Below are 19791 nucleotides of genomic sequence, written 5' to 3'. Positions count from 1 at the left end.
TGAAGAAGGCCCTAGGGTTCTCATGAACCTTAGGGTAGATTTTTAAGCCCATGGGCCAAGGTTGGGTCCAATTATCTTTGTAAATATTAGATTAGGATGTCATTATATTTGGTCCTTGTATTTAGGGCTCCATAATGTAAGTAGGGTACCCTAGAAATATAGGATTTTTCAGCCCTTGTATTTTAGGGCACCTAGACTAGTTTTTGTATTAGGGGTAGTTTTGTAATTTCACATCCACTAAGTGAAAATTTGATGTGTGTGTTGGGAAATAAATTTAATTGAATCGGTAGAAGCCCAATCCAATTAAATTTTAGAGGGGGAGGTGAGCATTTTCTTACTACACCTCATTGCCACATCATATAGTCACACTTTGTGCATGTCCTTCATGCTTTATATGTCTCATGACACCTAAGCACACTTAGTGGAGAATCTTGGAATTGATCTTGGATTAGTGGGCTGAACCATAACTGAAATTCACTAATCATAATTAGTGAAATTTTGGCTCCAAAATTTGGCTCTACAAATTCAAGTGAAATTTGAATTGAAATTCAAATTTCCCTCCAATTTTGTGTGATACTTAGGCTATAAATAGACGTCATGTGTATGCATTTTTTCAACTTTGATCATTTGAAAATTAAACTTCAGATTTAAGAGCTCTTTTAGAGCACAAATTTTCGTGCTCTTCTCTTCCTCTCCCTTCATTCATCTCCTTCTTCCTCCAAGCTCTTATCCATGGCCTCCTATGGTGGTGAGCTTTTTCTAGACTCATCTTCTCCTTGAAGTGGCATCTCCTCTCTCTCTCTTCCTTCTCCATTCCGCTGCCATTCATCTTCCAAGAAGCAAAGGGATCCATTGATGAAGAAGATCCTAGGCCTACAAGCTCCAATGGAGCTTACATTAGGAAGAGTCTTTACCCTTAACGGTGTTGAAGCTTCAAAATCCAAAGATCTAATCCAAGGTAAATGTTTCATAAGTAGGACTCCCTTACTTGTGCTATTCGATTCCGGTGCAACCCATTCTTTTATATCTTGTTCATGTGTAAAGAAACTTAAGCTTTTTGTGTCTTCTTTAAATAAAGATCAGGTGGTAGAGACCCCAATTAGTGGTTCTGTGTTAACTTCTAATGTGTGTTTGAACTGTCCTATGGAAATTTTTGGTAGAACATTCTTGATTGATTTGATTTGTTTGTCATTGATCCAAATTGATGTTATTCTAGGTATGGACTGGTTATCTTCCAAGCATGTCTTGTTAAACTATTTCGTAGACTTGGTACCCGGTGCTAGACCCATATCCATAACCCCTTATAGGAGGTCTCCTATAGAGTTAGTCGAGCTTAAGAAACAGTTAGAGGAGTTGTTGGAGAAGCGGTTTGTGAGACCCAGTGTGTCTCCATGTGATGCAATCCTCCCTACGAAAGGACCAGTCACCAGAGCCATGAGTAAGAGGCTCCAAGAGGATTGGGCTAGAGCTGCTGAAGAAGGCCCTAGGGTTCTCATGAACCTCAGGGTAGATTTCTGAGCCCATGGGCCAAGGTTGGGTCCACTTATCTTTGTACATATTAGATTAGGATTTCATTATTTTTTGACCTTGTATTTAGGGCTCCATAATGTAGGTAGGGTACCCTAGAAATGTAGGATTTTTCAGCCCTGGTATTTTAAGGCACCTAGAATAGTTTTTGTATTAGGGGTAGTTTTGTAATTTCACATGCATTAAGTGAATATTTGATGTGTGTGTTGGGAAATAAATTTAATTGAATTGGGAGAAGCCCAATCCAATTAAATTTTAGAGGGGGAGGTGAGCATTTGCTTGTTACACCTCATTGCCACATCATATAGTTACACTTTGTGCATGTCCTTCATGCTTTACATGCCTCATGACACCTAAGCACACTTAGTGGAGAATATTGGACTTGATCTTGGATTAGTGGGTTGAACCATAACTAAAATTTACTAATCATAATTAGTGAAATTTTGGCTCCAACGTTTGCCTCCACAAATTCAATTTCAAATTCAAGTGAAATTTGAATAGAAATTTAAATTTCCCTCCAATTTTGTATGATACTTAGGCTATAAATAGAGGCCATGTGTGTGCATTTTTTGAACTTTGATCATTTGAGAATTACACTTAAAATTTCAGACCCCTTTTGAGGCACAAAATTTTATGTTTCTTCTCTCCCTCTCTCTCCACTCATCTTCTCCTACTTTCAAGCTCTTATCCATGGCTTCTTATGGTGGTGAGCTTCTTCTTGACTCATCTTCTCCTTGAAGTGGAGTCTCCAATCATCTCTCTTCCTTCTTCATTCCGCTGCCATTAAAATTCAAGAAGCAAAGGAATCCATTGATGAAGAAGATCCAAGGCCTACAAGCTCCACATGGAGCTACATCATGTGGTATCAAAAGCATTTTTGTCTAGGTGATATTCTTTTGCTTCCTCAATCTTTTTGTTCGGTCAATTCACTTTAATTCCTTGTTCTACATATTATTCTTCATGTATATCCTCCAATGTCTTGTGGTTTGGTGCTGTTTAGAGTAGATTAAAAAAAAAATAAACCGGTTAAATTTTAGATCTACATTTGTTCTTGCATTTCTATGGTTCAAATTTTATAGATCTACTCTTGAATCATGTTTTTGTGTTGATTTTAGGTTCTATCATTTTTCATTCATAATATTCTTGTGTTGAACCTTTAGATCTAAATTTTCTTCCAAAATATTGATTAAAAAAAACACAAAAATCTAAGTGTAAATTGCTTATTCCATGTTGTCTTAGAGTCATGTTTAGTCATAATAATTGTCACATTATGTTCTAAGTTTGTGTTAAATTTTGATTTTGTTGATTGAATTCTAGATACATTTGTTCATGTATTCTTGTCACTCTTAGCCTATCTTTTGAATTTTGAGTCTAATTCATGCATGTTATTTAGTTCATAACATGTTCTAAATCAATTCCTAGAAGTAGTCTTGTTGAATTTTGTTTTGTTTTCTAAGTTTCCTATATGATGCCTATGAAGAGAATTGAGTGTTGGTGCTGAGTTCTGGCTGGATTTGTGAATCAAAATAATTCTTAAGCTCTCTTGAGTTGTGTTATTCAATACATTTGAGCATAAGCAAACACAAATTGTAATTATCCAAGCCTTAAGCAACATAAACACTACTCTTGATTTCTAGGTTGAAATCACTGGTGCTGGCAGCTTGAACATACATACTTGTAAAAATTACTGGGAATTAGACACTAGGAATTTTGAGCTGAACTTTTTACTTAATTTTCTAGACATCTGGAACACAATTATAAAGAAAGAACCAACTGATTTGGATAAAAGGAAAAAATACGAAAAATCACACAAGTTGGAAGGAAAATCAGTGTCCAGGAAAAAAAAAGTGAAAGGAAAGTGTGCTTGTTGTTTTGGCTCGAAATTTGTTCTATAATTTGTGCCTATTTTATACCAATCATAGTTCTGAAATTTCAATTGAAAATTAGTGTGAAAACAAGTGCCAAAACTAGAGGTTTCTTGAGTCTTATTTTTTTAGTTTTTTTTACTCTTCTCTAGAGCCATTCTAGGTTTCTCTTTGAGTCCTAGCTGCTTTTATGTGTTTTTCATTGCTTTAATTGTTGAATAATCCTTGAAATTGTCTTTTTAAAACTCTATTGGTTTAGCTTTCATTTTATTTTTTTTTGGTCTTTGGTTATTGCTTGCCTCTTTGTTTCCTTGTGTGTGAATTGCCATGTAGGGAATTGGAAAGGAGGATTGGTGTCATCCCTTGAAGAATTTGAGTCAAGAAGAAATGGGCCAACCACCTTAAGAGCTATTTGACTAAGAAGCACTCCAAATTGAGTGAATCACCAAAGAGAGCACAACCACCAAAATTGAGGACTATTTTGTAATTGACAATTTACTTATCTTCATTGCTTTCAAATTTTTTAACAAAAAGGACTTTCATTGGAAGTGTGTTGGGAGCCTCCAATAGGTTACCAAACTTCCATTTGTGCGTAATAATTGTTAGGCAATTTTCCCTTTGGATAGTGAGTTTTTTGTTGGGAACCTTAAATGTGGTTATGCAAACACTCTTAGGATTCGCCTAGTTTACATTTCTTGCACTTTAATTTCTTGCTTACTTTCATAGCTTATTTCCTTTACCTTACATTTTCAAACTGCCTAGATAGCTTGCCTTTTACCAATAAGTTTCTACCTAATCTTTCACACCTCTTTTAGTGTTTATTTTGGCTAGTTTCAACCATAGTTTCTTTTACCTTTTTTTTTTCAAACCCCCCAATAAGAAAGAACCACAACTTAAGAACCAACATGAGTCTTCATTCTCCATCTAGTGTTAATGGTGATGGTTCTACTCCTAAGGACCCTTTGTATAAGATATTAGATAAGTTGAGATCCCTTAATTTGTGGAAAGAAATACAAGAGAGAAAAGAAAATGAAAAAAAAAAAGGAGTGGAAGAAATAAGTCAAGATGAAAGGGAGAAAATAAGAGAGGAAGAAAGAAGTAAAATAATGAAAGAAATGGAAAAGGAAAAACATGCCTCCTATAGTAGTCATGACTTTTGCAAGAGCCTAAGTGAAGAACTTAGTGACTATTATAGAGGAAGGTATAGGTCGCATCCTAGACCTTACTCCCATAAGAGTGAAAAGGAAAGAAAACCTCAAGAGGTTAACATTAACCTCCCATACTTCCATGGGAAGGACAATGTAGAGGCCTATTTAGATTGGGAAATGAAGGTTGAGCAACTCTTTGCTTGCCATCATACAAGTGAGGAAAGGAAGGTTCCTTTGGCTACCCTTAGCTTCCAAGGGTATGCACTCTATTGGTGGACTTCCCTTGTTAGGGAAAGAAGGATTCATGGGGATCCTCCAGTAGAGTATTGGAATGACTTGAAAAGTTCCCTTAGGAAGAGGCACATCCCCTCTTACTATGAAAGAGAGCTTATGGACAAGCTCCAAAGGCTTAGACAAGGGAGTATGAGTGTTGAAGAGTATAGGCAATTGTCATACACTAATTTCATCCAGGGACCATCATTTGTGAGGATGCAGACCTCGTTTGACCACTTCTGAACACTTGAGACTTGTCCCCATGGAATCCGTGAAGTTCCGAGGCGTTCCAGAAAAGGAACGGTAAAGAACGCAAAAAACGGGGGTGTATTTACCAAAGTGGGTGTGTAAATGGACCTTAATTTTGTCTGGGGACTGTTGTTGATCACTCCAGAATGCTTAACACCCATCACCATGGAATCCGTAAAGTTTTAGGAGGTTTTGGAAAGAAATCAGCAGAAAAGCACAAAAGGGGGTGTATTTAGTAAAACTGGGGGTGCAAATATAAATTTTTAAATCTGGGCCTTTGCAAAAAATTTTGGAAGCTGGGTTGCTTAAGGAGGAAGCAACCTAGCTCGCCTGGGCGAGCTGGGCGGCAACCTCCTCCCCCGTTTGTGGAAAAATGGCTTCTGGGGCTTTCGTAATGCTTCCGTAAAATTTCTGATAACCTTGGGTAAGCATATTTCACTTAACATTGGTGAAAACGAAGAGAAAAAAGTGTAAAATCAAGTCCAAAACGCTTCCGTAACTTTTCTGTAAAGTACGAAAAAGGGGGGTGAACTTCCTGAGAAAGCCTGGACGAGCCTACGAAAAAGTGTAAAATCAAGTCCAAAACGCATCAGGAAACTTCCTGAGGAAGACTGGGCTCGCCTGGGCGAGCTGGGTGGCAACCTCTACCCCATTTCAGCTATAAATAGGGGAAGGAGGTTGTCCGATGGATTCCTGACCCCTATGCTATGCATTTCAACTATTTTGGGTGAAAAAACGTGTTTCCGTGAAGAAAATCCAAGCCGAGGTGCTTCCCTAACTCTTTCGAGACATTTCCGTGAGCAGTTCCGTGAAGGTTTTCCGCCGTTCTTCACCGTTCTTCATCCATTCTTCATCTGTTCTTCAGTCTTCAACCGGTAAGTGTCTGAATCCGAGACTTTCAATTCATTTCTTGTTTTGTTGGCTTTCATCTTCATTTCGTTCACTTTCATTTTTCTTCTCTTCCGTTTTTAACGAGCTTTAACCGATCGTTTAAGTCGTTATCTCGCCTAATAAATGATAAAATAATTTCAACCAATCATTGGTGTTGTAATGTCGTTTAATCACTGTTAAAGTAAAATCTAACCGATTGTTCACGCCGTAACCTCGGTTAAATAAAAAAAGGCAAATAATAATAAAATAATCAAAATATCTTGAAAAAAAATAAAATAATCAAAATATCTAGAAAAAAAATAATAATAAAATAATCAAAAAAATCAATCGGACGTTTTTCTTTGAAAGTTTCCTTGAATGAATTGACTAATAATCAAAGTGAAACTAAGGCTAAAATCAACTCACAAACCAAGCTTTGTCCGCAAAAGTCACTTAAAACCGTTTTAAGGTCCAACGCCTTAAAATGGTCCTCTTTGCTTTTATCGATTAACATGGACCGTTCAAAAGCATAAAATTAACACATAACTTTACCGTTTTTGCAAGAATTACGTAGGTCTAATTTCCTCATGGCAATTGAGGATACATAGGAGCAAAATCCCCGCTTTTGTCGACCACCCCAAGAGATCGTTAATGGTCCAACGCCTTAACATTTCTCTCCTTTCAAAAACCAAAAGATCGTTAGTGGTCCAACACCTTAACGTTTCTCTCTTTCAAAAACCAAGAGATTGTTAATGGTCCAATGCCTTAAAGTTTATCTCCTTTCAAAAGAATCAAAAGATCGTTTAAATGTCCAACGCCTTAAACAACTTTTGTTCGGTGAAAATACATCTTGCGAAAAAAGATTAAAACAACTTAACCGATGTTTAGTTCTAAAAGAACTACGTAGGTCTAATTTCCTCATCGCAATTGAGGATACGTAGGAGCAAGGGAAACACCCTTGTCGACCACAAAAAGATAAAAAATACATAAGGCCCATAAAAATCTAAAAAACATAAAAAAGGGAAAATACATAATTTTGAAGTCATGTCTTGCACACTTGATTAGAGGTTGTCGTTCCTTTTGACAGACACGTGGGGTGCTAATACCTTCCCTGTGCATAAAAACAACTCCAGAACCTTTCACACTTAAAGTTCGTAGACCACACGTTTCGGTTTTTCCAACGTTTTCCTCGAATAAACGTTTGTGGCGACTCCGCGCGCCTTCCTTCCTTGGAAGACGCACCCGTGAGCCACCGCATCGCCCTCCCGCCGAAGGGTAGGTTGCGACAGCAACAAATGGAACTACTCCTTTTGAGAGTTGGGCTTAGGGAGGAGGAAAGAACAAGTATTGTTAGGTTCCTTAATGGGTTAATATGAAAGTGAGGGACAAGGTTGAGCTCCTTCCATATAAGGACCTAGATGACCTAGTCCAACTTTGCATAAGGGTAGAGCAACAACTTAAAAGGAAGCCTACTTGAAAATCTTATGGCTCTCACTTTTATCCAAAGAAAGACCAAGGTCAAGGCATCTTAGGGGCTGCACCTTCTAAGCCCAAAGATGATAAGGGGAAGACAACAGAAAAGCAACCCCCTAAGGCTAGTATGCAAGAGAAGACTAGCTCTATAAAGTGCTTTAAATGTCTTGGAAGAGGACACATTGCTTCTCAATGCCTTACCAAGAAAACCATGATTATGAGAGGCCAAGACATTTATAGTAGCCAAGATGAGGTTACTACTTCACCTTCCTCTAGTGAAAGTGAAGAAGCAAGAGGGGAAAAATCTAGTGAAGAAATCTACCCCCGAGAAGAAAGGGACCTTCTAATGGTCAGAAGGCTTCTAGGAGGTCAATCTTGTGACTTGACCCAATCTCAAAGAGAGAATATTTTTCACACAAGGCTTCTCAATGCTCTCTCAATGTAGATAGTGGTTCATGTTGCATTTGTTGCAACACAAGATTACTCTCTATGTTGAGCCTTGCTATCACTTCCCATCCAAAGCCTTACAAACTTCAATGCCTTAATGAGCAATGGGAGATGATAGTTAATCAACAAGTGAAAGTGCCCTTCTCCATTGGAACATATAAGGATGAAGTGATTTGTGATGTAGTTCCTATGGAGGCAAGACACCTTCTCTTAGGTAGGCCATGGCAATATGATAGGAAAATCATCTATAATGGCCTAACTAATGAGATAACCCTCACCCACCTTGGAACAAAGTTTGGGTTGCATCCTCAAACACCTTCGCAGGTGGCCAAAGATCAATTAACTATGAAAAATAAGAGGGATGAGGAAGAAAAACTAAAAAAACAAAAGAAAAAGAAGGATAGTAAGGCCTTGTCTTCAAAGGCCAAGGGGAAGGAAAAAGAGGAAAAAGAACACCAAATAGACTTAGTCCCAAGAGCAAGCCTTCCTAATAGGCTAGCCTATAGGACTAATCCTTAGGAGACTAAGGAGATAGAGTCTCAGGTTAAAGAATTGTTGGAGAAGCGCTGCGTCCAAGAGAGCCTAAGCCCTTGTACTGTGCCAGTGTTGTTGGTGCCCAAAAAGGATTGTAATTGGAGAATGTGTACAGATTGTAGGGCCATCAACATCATTACTGTAAAGTATAGGCACCCCATTCCTAGACTTGATGATTTGCTTGATGAGTTATATGGTGCCAACATCTTTTCAAAAATTGATCTTAAAAGTGGTTATCACCAAATCAAGATGAAAGATGGTGATGAGTGGAAAACCGCTTTCAAGACCAAGTTTGGTTTGTATGAATGGCTAGTGATGTCTTTTGGGTTCACTAATGCACCAAGCACCTTTATGAGGCTTATGCATCATGTCTTAAGGGATTTCATAGGTAGATTTGTAGTTGTTTATTTTGATGATATTTTAGTGTACAATAGGAGCCTAGATGATCACTTAGGACATCTTAGGCAAGTTCTTTCATTCCTTAGGAAAAACACCCTCTATGCAAATATAGAGAAGTGTACCTTTTGTGTAGATACTATAGTTTTCTTAGGGTTTGAAGTTGGTAGAAATCGGGTCCAAGTGGACCCTGAGAAAATCAAGGCCATCCAAGAATGGCCCACCCCAAAAAGTGTGGGAGATATTAGGAGTTTCCATGGGTTAGCAAGCTTCTATAGAAGGTTTGTTCCTAATTTCTCTACAATTGTCTCACCTCTCAATGAGCTGGTGAAGAAGAATGTGGCATTTACTTGGGGTGAAAGACAAGAGCAAGCCTTTGCTTTACTCAAAGAAAAGCTTACTAAGACACCTGTTCTAGCTCTTCTTGACTTTTCTAAAACTTTTAAGCTAGAATGTGATGCCTCTAGAGTGGGAGTTGGAGATGTAATGTTACAAGGTGGGCACCCTATTGCTTAATTTAGTGAAAAACTTCATGGTCCCACCCTCAACTACCCCACCTATGATAAAGAGCTTTATGTCTTAATAAGATCCCTCCAAACTTAGGAACATTACCTTGTTTCCAAGGAATTTGTCATTAATAGTGATCATGAATCACTTAAGTACATTAGAGAGCAAAGCAAGTTAAACAAAAGGCATGGAAAATGGGTAGAGTACCTAGAGAAATTTCCATATGTTATCAAATACAAAAAGGGAAAAACAAATGTGGTAGCTGATGCCCTCTCTAGGAGACACACATTGTTTTGCTGCCTAGGAGCTCAAATTTTAGGATTTGATAACATTAGGGACTTGTATGCTTTAGATGAATATTTCTATCCCATTTGAGAGTTGTGGGCAAAAGGCCCAAGATGGATTCTATTTGGCTGAGGGGTGTTAGTCGATGAATACGACTAACTTTTGTGTATAAAAATTGTGTAAATTGTATCAAACTCCTCCAATTTGTGGTTATTTTATAGTGTTGTAATTACTTTTTGTTAAAGATAGGTAATAAATACTTAGCACTTCCATTTTGTGTGTTTAATAATCATTTTCTCTCAATTTCATGTTAATTAGGCAAGTTTGTGAAGTGTTGATTTTCACACGCTTGCTAAGCCAATCTGCTGGCTTAGCGAGCCATCCGCTGAGCGCAACATTCCTCAGCTAAGCGTGAGGAAGAATCTGGAAGAAGGATGAGTTGTGCATGTTCGCTGAGCGAAGGGTCATCCCGCTAAGCGCATTGCTTTAGTCCATCCGCTGAGCGAGAAAAGCATGCGCTAAGTTGAAATTCACTAATGCGCGCTAAGCGGTTTAGAGTTGCGCTAAGCGCGAAAGCACGAACAAAGCCACCTATTTAAGCCTGAAATCAAATTTTGGAGAGGAGTTTGGCCTTTTCTTGAAGCTTCGCATGTCTAGGGTTTTCTAGAGAGAGAAAGGTCCAAGTTCCAGAGAGTTTGAGAGATTTTGCTGTGTCAAGATCCACAGAGACCAGAGCTTGAAGAGGAAGCCGTCCTGAGAGCTTGAGATGAGATTGTGAGTGATTTTGAGGTCCTAGAGGTGGAGGAGACATCCCCACTACTTGTATTTCTTTAATCATTCATTTTTCTCTTCTCTTTGTTGTAAATGAAGCTTCCCAGTTATGGAGAGCTAAATCCTCTGCTGGTTCTTCTTTTTAGGTACCTGATGTAAATACCTGTATATCTATTTAATGATGTTTTGTGTGTTCACTGTGCTATCAGAACTTCATTCTACCATGCTTTTACCTTGATCACGTAGATGCATGCATTTTTAGGATCATTCAATAGTGGAAGCTGGTCTGATTCTTAGAACTTGATAGGACAGAGCTAGTTTGTCGTATTTTCACGAGGGATCAGGGTATGGTAACCTAATTGTTGTATATTTGTCTTAATGCGGTCTTGGCCGAGCTTAGTCCAACAAGAGGAATCTGTGGACGATGCTTGATCAGGATTAGGCTAGACTATCATGAGGAATCGGGGTTTAGAATTTCAGGAGACACCATAGAAAACATGAGCATTGTTAAGTAGAGAATATCCTTTTAACATCAAGCACCTATTAGAAAGACCAACGTGTTGTCTACTTGTCTTTACACATCATTACTCACGTGATTTTCCTTTTAATAGTTAGTTTACATAGTTGTTCATAGTCAACACATCTCTTTTCATACCAGACACCTATTCACTAAAGTAGCTTTACCAAGTAACACAAGTTCCCTGAGAATTCGATACTCGGTTCTTATCGTTTTATACTACTTGCACGATCCGGTGCACTTGCTGCGACTGAACAAGGGGTATTTGTTCAAAGAGGGAAAGCTTTGCATACCCCAAGGATCCATCTGGAAATTACCTATGAAAGAGAGCCCTGAGGATGGGCTCATGGGCCACTTTGGGATAGACAAGACCCTTGTCTTACTCAAAGAAAATTTTTATTGGCCCCATATGAAGAAAGATGTCCATAAGCATTGCACTAGGTGTGTGGCTTGTATACAAGCCAAGTCTTGGGTGATGCCTCATGGGCTATACACACCCTTACCCATCCCATTTGCACCTTGGGTAGACTTTAGTATGGACTTTGTCCTTGGGCTTCCTAGAACCCAAAAAGCTGTAGACTCTATCTTTGTGGCAGTGGATTGGTTTAGCAAGATGGCACAATTTATACCATGCCACAAGGTGGATGATGCTTCCCACACCTCAAAACTCTTTTTCAGGGAAGTTGAGACTCCATGGTTTGCTTAGGACCCTTGTGTCAGATAGAGATGCTAAGTTCCTTAGCCATTTCTGGAAAACCTTATGGGCTAAGCTAGGAACTAAGCTTCTTTTCTCTACCACTTGCCATCCATAAACTAATGGGCAAACAAAGGTAGTGAATAGGTCTTTATCCACCCTTTTAAGGGCTTTTCTGAAAGGCAACCATAAGTCTTGGGATGAGTATCTTCCTCATGTAGAATTTGCCTACAACAGGGGGGTTCATGGAACCACCAACCAATCCCCTTTTGAGGTTGTCTATGGGTTCAATCCCCTAACACCTTTAGACCTCATACCCTTTCCACTTGACACTTCTTTTATTCATAAAGAAGGAGAATCTAGGTCAGAGTTTGTAAAGAAGTTGCATGAGAGGGTTAAGAACCAAATAGAGAACCAAACAAAGGTGTATTCAACTAAAGGCAATAAAGGAAGAAAGGAGCTAGTTCTTAATGAGGGGGACTGGGTTTGGCTCCATCTTAGGAAGGATAGATTCCTTACTAAAAGGAAATCCAAACTTAGCCCTAGAGGGGATGGACCTTTTCAGGTTTCGGAGAGGATCAATAACAATGCCTATAGGTTGGACCACCCAGAAGAGTATGGAGTCAGCACCACTTTTAACATTTATGATTTAATTCCTTTTGTAGGTGAAGCTGATATTGAGGAGGAGGAACCAATAGATTTGAGGTCAAGTCCTCTTCAAGGGGCAGGGGATGATGCAATCCTCCCTAGGTAGGGACCAGTCACCAGAGCCATGAGCAAGAGGCTCCAAGAGGATTAGGCTAGAGCTGCTGAAGAAGGCCTTAGGGTTCTCATGAACCTCAAGGTAGATTTCTGAGCCCATGGGCCAAGGTTGGATCCACTTATCTTTGTACATATTAGATTAGGATTTCATTATTTTTGGGCCTTGTATTTAGGGCTCCATAATGTAGGTAAGGTACCCTAGAAATGTAGGATTTTTCAGCCCTTGTATTTTAGGGCACCTAGACTAGTTTTTGTATTAGGGGTAGTTTTGTAATTTCATATGCATTAAGTGAATATTTGATGTGTGTGTTGGGAAATAAATTTAATTGAATTGGGAGAAGCACAATCCAATTAAATTTTAGAGGGGGAGGTGAGCATTTGCTTGCTACACCCCATTACCACATCATATAGTCACACTTTGTGCATGTCCTTCATGCTTTACATGTCTCATGACACCTAAGCATACTTAGTGGAGAATCTTGGACTTGATCTAGGATTAGTGAGCTGAACAATAACTAAAATTCACTAATCATAATTAGTGAAATTTTGGCTCTAACATTTGGCTCCATAAATTCAATTTCAAATTCAAGTGAAATTTGAATAGACCCTCCAATTTTGTGTGACACTTAGGCTATAAATAGAGGCCATGTGTGAGCATTTTTTGAACTTTGATCATTTGAGAATTACACTTCAAATTTCAGACCTCTTTTGAGGCATAAAATATCGTGCTTCTTCTCTCCCTCTCTCTCCACTCATCTTCTCTTACCTTCAAGCTCTTATCCATGGCTTCCTATGGTGGTGAGCTTCTTCTTGACTCATCTTCTCCTTGAAGTGGTGTCTCCAATCATCGTTCTTCCTTCTTCATTCCACTGCTATTAAACTTCATGAAGCAAAGGACTCCATTGATGAAGAAGATCTGAGGCCTGCAAGCTCCACATGGAGCTACATCACTATGGGGAACACCGGTCTTGTTAGTAAAGAAGAAAGATGGGACCATGAGGTTGTGTGTAGACTACTGCCAGTTGAATAAGGTGACGATTAAGAATAAATATCATTTGCCTATAATATATGACCTTATGGACCAGCTGGTAGGAGCTTGTGTGTTTAGCAAGATAGACCTTAGGTTAGGTTACCGTCAGATCCGAGTGAAGTCTGAGGATATTCCAAAGACTGCTTTTAGGACCCGTTATTGTCACTACGAGTATCAACTCATGCCTTTTGGTGTGACTAATGCTCTAAGTGTGTTTATGGACTACATGAATAGAGTCTTTCACCCTTACCTCAATAGTTTTGTGGTACTATTCATAGATGATATTTTGGTATACTCCAAGACTAGAGAGGAACATGAAGAGCACTTGAGGATTGTGCTACATACCCTTAGGGACCGACAACTTTATGCTAAGTTTTCCAAGTGTGAGTTTTGGTTAAAGAAAGTTAGTTTCGTAGGGCATGTGATATCCCAAGGGGTTATAGTTGTAGACCCCTCTAAGAAAGAAGTCGTTCTTGAGTGGGAGAGTCCTAAATCTTTTTTTGAGAATAGGAGTTTTTTGGGCTTAGCAAGATATTACCGGAGATTCATAGAAGGTTTCTCCAAGTTAGCTTTACCTTTGACCAAACTAACTCATAAAGGTCAAGCTTTTGTGTGGGATACCCAATATGAGCATAGTTTCTCAGACCTTAGGGAAAAGTTGATGACCGCTCCTGTGATAGTTTTGCCTAACCCGAGAGAACCCTTTGAGGTGTATTGTGATGCATCAAAGATGGGTTTAGGAGTGTGAAAGTAATGCCTTCTAAGGTTATTTTGATGATGCCAAAGAATCAAGAATCAAGAGTCAAGTTTCAAGTTTCAAGATTCAAGAATCAAGTTTCAAGTTTCAAGATTCAAGAATCAAGTTTCAAAGATCAAGATTCAAGACTCAAGATTCAAGAATCAAGAGAAGTCTCAATCAAGATAAGTATTAAAAAGTTTTTCAAAACATTGAGTAGCACAAGAAGTTTTTTACAAAATCATTACCAAAGAGTTTTACTCTCTGGTAATCGATTACCAGATTGTAGTAATCGATTACCAGTGTTTTAAAACGTTAAGATTTTCAAAATTGAAAATGAAGAGTCACATCTGTTGATGTGTAATCGATTACACCTTTATGGTAATCGATTACCAGTGATGGTTTTCGAAAAATTCATTTCCAAAAGTCACATTTCTTCAAGTGACTTGTTTATGAAGATTCTTTCAAAAGTCATAACTTTTTAAGTAATTAGTTTTAAAGGAATTTCCAAGAGTTACAAGTTTTGACTTGAGTCATCAAGAAACTATAAATATGTGACCTTGGCATGAAACATTTTAATAATATAATTCATATATCCATCATTTTCTTTCAATCATTCTATCTTTCAACATCTTCTTTCATTTCTTTCAAAACTTTCTGGTTTCATCTTCTCTTCATCTTTCTAAAAGTTTTTGTTCAAAACTTTCTCTTCCAAGAAAAGTTCTTTGTTCAAAAACTTGTGCTATTCATCTTTTCATTCTCTTCTCCCTTTGCCAAAAAGAATTCGACAAGGACTAACCGCCTGAATTCTTTTTGTGTCTCTCTTCTCCCTTTGCCAAAAAGAATTCGCCAAGGACTAACCACCTGAATTCTTTTTGTGTCTCTCTTCTCCCTTTTCCAAAAGAACGAAGGACTAACCGCCTGAATTCTTTTGTGTCTTTTGTGTCTCCCTTCTCCCTTGTCAAAGAATTCAAAATGACACAGTCTGAGAATTCTTTTGATTCTTCCCTTTCCCTAAAACAAAAGATTTCAAAGGACTAACCGCCTGATAACTTTGTCTTAACACATTGGAGGGTACATCCTTTGTGGTACAAGTAGAGGGTACATCTACTTGGTTTGTTGTGACTGAGAACAAGAGAGGGTACATCTCTTGTGGATCAGCTCTAGTGGAGGGTACATCCACTAGGTTGTTCAAAGAGAACAAGGGAGGGTACATCCCTTGTGGATCTTTGCTTGTAAAGGAATTTACAAGGTTGAAAAGAAATCTCAAGGACCGTAGGTCGCTTGGGGACTGGATGTAGGCACGGGTTGTTGTCGAACCAGTATAAAACTCTTGTGTTTGTTTTCTTCTTCCCTACACTCTTTATTTTCTGCTGTGCACTTTAATTATCGCTTTTACTTTTGGTTAAGTTTCTATTTCTGTTCTTTACTTTCTTAACATTATGGTAAAGGCCTAATCGAATCTAGTAATATTAAGAAGGATAGATTTTTAATTAGTAAAGGTTCACTAATAATTAATTCAACCCCCCCTTCTTAATTATTCTGAGGCCACTTGATCCAACAAGGAGGAGTGTTGATGCAAAATGGCCATGTAGTGGCCTATGCTTCTAGACAACTCAAGACTCATGAGAGGAATTATCCCACCCATGATCTAGAGTTGGCTATTGTAGTTTTTGCCCTTAAGATGTGGAGGCATTACCTGTTTGGCTCCAAGTTTGAGGTGTTTAGTGATCATAAGAGCCTTAAGTACTTGTTTAGTCAGAAAGAGTTGAACAAGCGTCAAAGGAGATGGTTAGAGTTTCTTAAAGAATATGATTTTGAGCTTAGCTACCATCCCGACAAAGCCAACGTAGTGACAAATGCCTTGAGTAGGAAATTCCTACATATGTCTGCCTTGATGGTTAGAGAGCTGGATCTCCTAGAAAAATTTAGAGACCTTAGCCTTGCATGTGAGGTTACCCCTAATTGTGTGAGATTGGGAGTTTTGAGGATCACTAGTGAGATAGTAGGAGATATTAGGGAGGGTCATAAGATTGATCCTTTTCTAATGACTTAATTAAAAGCTATAGAGTCAGGGAGAGATAGTAGTTTCAATGTGGGATCAGATGGAGTCTTAAGACTTCAAGATAGGATTTATGTTCCCAATATGCCCAGACTTAGGAAGATGATCTTAGAGGAAGGACATAGGAGCAACCTGAGCATCCACTCTAGTGCTACCAAGATGTATCAAGATCTGAAGATAATGTTTTGGTGGCCCAACATGAAGAAAGAGGTTAGTGAGTTTATGTATGCATGTTTAGTCTGTCAAAAGGCTAAGATAGAACATCAGATACCTTTAGGGAAGTTACAACCCTTGGAGATACCCCAGTGAAAGTGCGACAATATTTCCATGGATTTTGTTGGAGGACTACCTAGGACCCCTAGAGATTTAGATTCTATCTGGGTTATTGTTGATAGACTGACCAAGTTTGCTCACTTTATTCCCATTAATATCATATTTTCCTTGGAGAAGTTGACCTCCTTGTATATTAGTGAGATTGTTAGATTACATGGTGTGCCATCTAGCATAGTGTCTAATAGAGATTCTAGGTTTACCTCTAGATTTTGGGAGAGTCTGAATAGAGCATTGGGAACCAAGCTTAGACTAAGTTCAGCCTACCACCCTCAAACTAATGGCCAAACTAAACGGACCATTCAGTCGCTGGAGGATCTTTTAAGGGCGTGGGTTTTAGAACAAAAAATGAGTTGGGAGAGTTTTCTGCCTTTGATAGAATTCACTTATAACAATAGTTTTCACTCTACCATTGGCATGGCTCCATATGAAGCTCTGTATGGTAAGAGATGTAGGACACCCCTATGTTGGCTAGAGCCCGGAGAAGACCTCGCCTTAGGACTTGAAGTGGTACAACAAACCACTGAGAAGGTCAAGTTAATCCAAGAGAGGATGAAAACTGCTCAAAGTAGGCCAAAACGTTATCAAGACAAGAGGAGGAAAGACCTAGAATTCAAGGTTGGTGATCATGTATTCTTGAGAGTCACTCCCTAGACTGGGGTTAGTCGAGCATTGAAATCTTGAAAACTCACACCTCGTTTTATCGGTCCTTTCCCAATTCTCAAAAGATTCATTCATGTGGCAAACCAAATTGCATTACCTCCGTCTCTTTCTAATCTTCACAATGTGTCTCAACTCCGTAAGTATATCCATGATCCATCTCATGTGATCAAATTGGATGACGTACAAGTGAAGGAGAACTTGACATATGAAACATTGCATTTGAGGATCAAGGATAGGCAAACAAAGCACCTAAGAGGGAAGGAGATTCCATTGGTCAAGGTGATCTAGGGAGGTGCATCAGGAGAAGATGCCACGTGGGAACTAGAAAGTCAGATGCGAGAAGCCTAACCAGCCTTGTTTGAGTTAGGTAAATTTCGGGGATGAAATTTCTAAAAGGGTGGGAGAGTTGTAACACCCTGAAATATCGTTAATTATAAATCGATGTTTAATTGTATTTATCGTGTTATTTGATTATATGATTGACTTTAATGAGTTTAGGTATGGTGTGAATTAGTCATGTGTGATTTTCTTGATGTGGATGTTGAGTGATGGAAGCTTGCTTGTGGGGCTTCTATGGAGGCTGGATCTTGGAGCTTCATTGAGGTCCTTTAATGGTGATTTTCCACCATGGAGATGCAGCGGAAGACAAAGGAGAAGAGGAGAGAGGAGGCGCCATCCACTAGGGAATAAGCCTTGGAAGAAGGAGCTTCACCACCAAGATGAGCCTTGGATAAGAAGCTTGGAGAGGATGCTTCAATGGAGGAAAAGAAAGAGGGAGAGAAAGAGAGAGGGGGGAGCACGAAATTGAAGGAAGAAAAAGGGAGAGGAGTTGAACTTTGTGTTGTGTCTCACAAGACTCTCATTCATCAAAGTTACAACAAGTGTTACACATGCTTCTATTTATAGACTAGGTAGCTTCCTTGAGAAGCTTTCTTGAGAAAACTTCCTTGAGAAGCTTCTTTGAGAAAACTTCCTTGAGAAGCTAGAGCTTAGCTACACATACCTCTCTAATAGCTAAGCTTACCTCCTTGAGATGAGAAGCTAGAGCTTAGCTATACACACCCTATAATAGCTAAGCTCACCCCCATGACAAAAAACATGAAAATACAAAAAAAAGTCCTTACTACAAAGACTACTCAAAATGCCCCGAAATACAAGGCTAAAACCCTATACTACTAGAATGGCCAAAATACAAGGCCCAGACGAAGGAAAAATCTATTCTAATATTTACAAAGATAAATGGGCTCATACTTAGCCCATGGGCTCGAAATCTACCCTAAGGCTCATGAGAACCCTAGGGCCTTCCCTTGGATCTCTAGCCCAATCTACTTGGAGTCTTCTACCCAATGCCCTTGCAGAGTAGGATTGCATCATTGAGTTATGTGGAGTTTTATTGACCTAAGTTGAAATTATGAGATTTCAAATTTTACCTAAACCTACTCTAGTAAAATCACGATCCTGGATTCATTAACCGTTGGATTGTCTTCAAATTTGGAGTGTAGGTTTCTAACACAAGTTCCCACAGTTTGACCATTGGGATTTTTCTAAATAACACATTCTGACCTCTCGCTTAGTGTGAGAATCGCGCTAAGCACAATTCCAACCTGAGAGGGAATTACGCTGAGCGCGAATTGTCATGCTTAGAGCAAGAGGAATTGTGCTCAACATGAATTGTCGTGCTCAGTGCAAATCCCAACTCGAGAGGAATTGTGCTAAGCATGAATAGTCGCACTTAGCGCCAAAAGTGGACTCCCGCTTAGCATGATTAGCTCGCTAATCGAGATCTATAGATTATAAATACGTTTTTCAGTGTGAGAAACACAATTTCATGCCTCTCTCTCTCAAAACACCATTCAATCCACCCTAGAAACTCCTTCTGCACCACCCACAACAACCGGTGGCCACCACGAGCTGTCGTTGCTTGTTGCCGAACCACCACACCAAGGCAAACGTTTTAATCGGAGCGGAATCCTCAGAATCCACCTCAAGGATTCGGTAGAGAAAATCCCTCAATCCTTTATTTTGTAGCTTCTATGAAGTAATCTTGACTTCTAAGCCTTTCTTTTAGTTAGTTTGAGTTTAAATCTATACTAAATTTACTTCAATTTGGTATATAGAACCATGTATTTTGACTGACAAACATGAACGAGAGAGTCCTCTGAGCAACGCAAAAGGGAACTGACGGAGAACTCAAAATAGGTGAGGGGAGTTTATTATAATTTATGGCTTTTAATACCGTATTTGACCCCAAATGTTAAAATTGACCATGTCTTTGAAATCTTTATTGAATTGTCTTTGATTTGGTATATAGAGCTCTGGATTTAGACCAACGAACATAAACCTAAGAGATCTTAAAACAATGCTACAAGGAGCTAACAGGGGACATATAGATAGGTGAGGAGAGTTTATGGCTTGTTTATAGCATTTGATGTCCTAGTTGGGGTTTGGGGACCCAATTATGGAGTTGTATGTTTGTCCAATTGCATGATGATTTTCAAGGAGAAATTATGTTTTAAATTAATGGGATGCGATATATTTGTTATTGATGAATATAATGGTGAATGATGTTGTTGTATTGATTGGAATTTTTGAGAAAAAGTCTTAATTACATGAGACTTTGCCCAACATTTTATATATGTCCTCTTTATTACT

The sequence above is a fragment of the Glycine soja genome, chromosome 3, assembly GCF_004193775.1.
Source record: "Glycine soja cultivar W05 chromosome 3, ASM419377v2, whole genome shotgun sequence".
Lineage (NCBI taxonomy): Eukaryota > Viridiplantae > Streptophyta > Magnoliopsida > Fabales > Fabaceae > Glycine > Glycine soja.
The sequence above is the reverse complement of the archived record's forward strand: the minus strand, read 5'-3'. Positions refer to the sequence as shown.